At 44.6% G+C, this 3,507-nt stretch overlaps 1 protein-coding gene and 1 pseudogene across 3 annotated transcripts in view; both read left to right on the forward strand.

Annotated features, from left to right (window-relative positions):
• Nucleotides 1–3,507, forward strand: part of UBE2O (ubiquitin conjugating enzyme E2 O) — a 65,059-nt gene that overhangs the window by 16,083 nt on the left and 45,469 nt on the right. The window lies entirely within an intron of this gene.
• Nucleotides 2,207–2,985, forward strand: LOC103250645 (annotated as a pseudogene). The gene has a single exon (XR_002481427.1). The product of XR_002481427.1 is annotated as a myosin regulatory light chain 12B pseudogene (transcript).

Here is a 3,507-nt window from a genome sequence, read left to right on the forward strand (position 1 = left end):
AGTGAGACTCCAACTCAAAAAAAAAAAAAAAAAAATGGTAATTTGGTAGTTCTAAGGAGCCATGCACAGCACTTTGAGAGGTGGTGACTGGAACAAGAGCAGCTATAGGTTAGAAAGACAGTACAGAGTGGGGCAGAGGCCTGGGAGCATAGACCAGTATCTTGGGTATCCAATCATTAGGCAAGGACGGAAAGTCTCAAGTTTAATGGTCTGATGTTCAGTCTCTGGTGATCCAACACTGAAGAAAAATTGCTGGAATCATTCTCTTATTTGTCTTAGATTTATAGCTTTTTCCCTGATTGCTAAGTTATACTAAGTTACTTATATCCTTGATACAAAAATGAAAGAATGTATAAACAGTGGGTAAAAGAGTAACCTGTAATTCTATCACTCAGGGATAACTGCTTTTTATTATTTCAGTGGATGGTTATTCTAGTCTTTATAAGCATATAAATATTTCTGTTTACAAAATACTTACTGTGGTAGCTTTAGACTGCCAGTGTCCAAGAGAAGTTCAAATTCACAGCACCCCTGTAGTATACCTCAGAACCGGATTTAGTTTTCTCCTCTTTGTTGATCAGTGTTCTAGAAGGCATCTTTCCAAGACAGATTGTGTCACCTGCATTGAAAATCTGTCAGATTTGATGGGGTGCAGTTGATCCCTCCTTGATGACCATTGCAGGTATCCCAGAAACTCTTCTGTAGCGGCTTGACATCTTCCCTCCCCATGATAATACTCTGATTCTCATAGACTTGAACCCAAATAATCATTTTTGGGTTGTATTTTTTAATTTTTTTGTTTTGTTTTGTGTTTTGAGTTGGAGTCTCACTCTATAGCCTAGACTGGAGTGCAGTGGCCGCTCCCAGCCACCGCAGCCTCGACCTACTGGGCTGTGGCGATCCTTCCGCCTCAGCCTTCCAAGTAGCTGGAATTACAGGCATGTGCTACCACGCCTGGCTGATTTTTTGATTTATTGTAGAGATGAGGTATCACCAAGTTGCCCGGGCAGGTCTCGAACCCGTGGGCTCAGGCAATCCACTCACCTCAGCCTCCCAAGGCACTGGATTACAGGCTGAGCCACAGAGCCCGGCTTAATTTTTTTTAAGTCAGTGTCTCACTCTGTTGCCCAGGCTGGAGCGCAGTGGCATCATCCATGAACTTGGTTCACCGCAGCTTCAAACTCCTGGGCTGAAGCGATCCTTCCACTTTAGCCTTATGAGTAGCTGGGACTTGAGGCATGCCCCACCATGCCCAGCTCATTTTTTTGCTTTTTGTAGAGATGACATCTTGCTGTGAAGCCCAGGCTGTTCTCAAACTCCTAGGCTTAAGCATTTCTCCTGCCTTGGCATCCAAAGTGCTGAGATTATAGGTGTGAACCACTGCGCCCAGCTTGGATTGTATTTTTAAAACAAAACAACAATAACAAGAACTCCTTTGTCACTTTTACTTTGCTTGGACTTGAGGGTCTCAATTCTAAGACTTCTACTTTTAATTCATCTTATCTGCCATCCTGAAAAGTAGTTCCAGTTGATGCTTCCATCTTGGAATGCCTGTTTCCCTTGCATCATGATGAGAATTTGTTGTGATGCCTGTGGGATCTCCAGCTAGTCAGCAGCATCTGGAGAGCTGGCACTCGGGTCATCTGACTAGCTCTCTTGCCCTTCTGTGCTTTGATGTCCCTGAGCTTTGCAGGATGGCCTGGTCTGTTGTGCCTGGAGCTCAGATGGGGTAGTCCCCAAGCAAAGGGCTGGACGAGGAGACATTATGTGAGCCAGAGAAGGCATGTGGTGGTTCAGACGCAAGACTTGGAGCAGGCATGTACACCTGCAGTTACTCAGTGTTGATGACTAGAAAACATAGAATCTTGTGCAGTTGTTGGGATTGAGATTGTGCTAAGCACTTTGAGAAGTGCTCAGCACAGTACCTGACCAGTGGAAATATTACTTAGGGAGTAGTTTAGCTCTGCTTCCATTTTCCCATCATGTTTGGAAGCTCACACAGTATACATGATTGAGGCTTAGGAGGAGTATTGCTTAATTTGTATGTGTATATCTATATATACTTAAGTATACAGAGGGTGTCAAAAAATGTATACACATTTTTAGAAATGAAAAAACTGACAACCCAGCGCTCTTCGCCACCCCTCCTCGTCTCGCGCAGGGCAGCCCCGGTTCTGGTGGTTGACACTGGAATTAAACAGCCACCATGTCAAGCAAAAAGGCAAAGACCAAGGCCACCAAGAAGCACCCTCAGCACGCAACAGCCAATGTATTTGCCATGATTGACCAGTCACAGATCCAGGAGTTAAGAGGCCTTCAATATGATTGATCAGAACAGAGATGGTTTCATCGACAAGGAAGATTTGCATGATATGCTCGCTTCTCTAGGGAGAATCCCACTGATGCCCTGATGGCCTCTCTCGATGCTATGATGAATGAGGCCCCAGGACCCATCAGCTTCACCATGTTCCTCACCATGTTTGGTGAGAAGTTAAATGGCGCAGATCCTGCAGATGCCATCAGAGATGCTTTTGCTTGCTTTGATGAAGAAGCAACAGGCACATCCAGGAAGATTACCCGAGAGAGCTGCGGACAGCCATGGGGGACCGGCTCTCAGATGAGGAAGTGGATGAACTGTTCGGAGAAGCACCTGTCGACAAAAGGGGGATTTCAGCTACATCGAGTTCACGCACATCCTTAAGCATGAAGCGAAAGACAAAGATGAATGAGAGAACTTTAGCTAAAACCTTCCAGTTACGGTGTCTTACTCTCTCTTTTATTTTTCAGACACTTCTCTTGTCCTTATAGAACCTGTTGCATGCAACTTAGTTTCACAGCTTTGCTTTTTTTTTTCTCTTTTGGTGTATTTATTCTAGACTTTTCTGCTACCTAGCACTTGTATAATCAGGCTGGAAATGGGGATGAGGTTGTAAATTGTATTGAAAAAGAGATCGCGAATAAAAATCAACAAATGTGAAAGCCCAGGAAAATTTAAAAAAAAAAAAAAATGAAAAAACTGAATAAAAGAATATGTAGTAAAATGTTTTCTTTCCTACCATTTCCACTCCCTAGAGATAGCCACTGTGAGTAGATATATTCTAGCTTGTGTGTGAGTGTATTTTTTTTAAGTCAGGGTCTCACTCTGTCACCCAGGCTGGAATGCAGTGTCATGATGATGCCTCATTGCAGCCTCAGCCTCGTATCAGGCTTCAGCCTCCCGAGCTGGGACTATAGGCACATGCCACCATGCCCGGCTAATTATTTATTTTGATTTTTTTTGTTTTGCTTTGTTTTGTTTGTTTTTTTGAGTTGGAGTCTCACTCTGTCACCCAGACTGGAGTGCAGTGGCCGCTCCCGGCCACCGCAGCCTCGACCTGCTGGGCTCCGGCGATCCTTCCGCCTCAGCCTTCCGAGTAGCAGGAACTACAGGCACGCACTACCATGCCTGGCTAATTTTTTGATTTATTGTAGAAATGCGGTCTCGCTGCCCAGGCGGGTCTCGAAGCG

The sequence above is a fragment of the Carlito syrichta genome, unplaced genomic scaffold (assembly GCF_000164805.1).
Source record: "Carlito syrichta isolate Samal-C Ts95f unplaced genomic scaffold, Tarsius_syrichta-2.0.1 Scaffold130825, whole genome shotgun sequence".
NCBI lineage: Eukaryota > Metazoa > Chordata > Mammalia > Primates > Tarsiidae > Carlito > Carlito syrichta.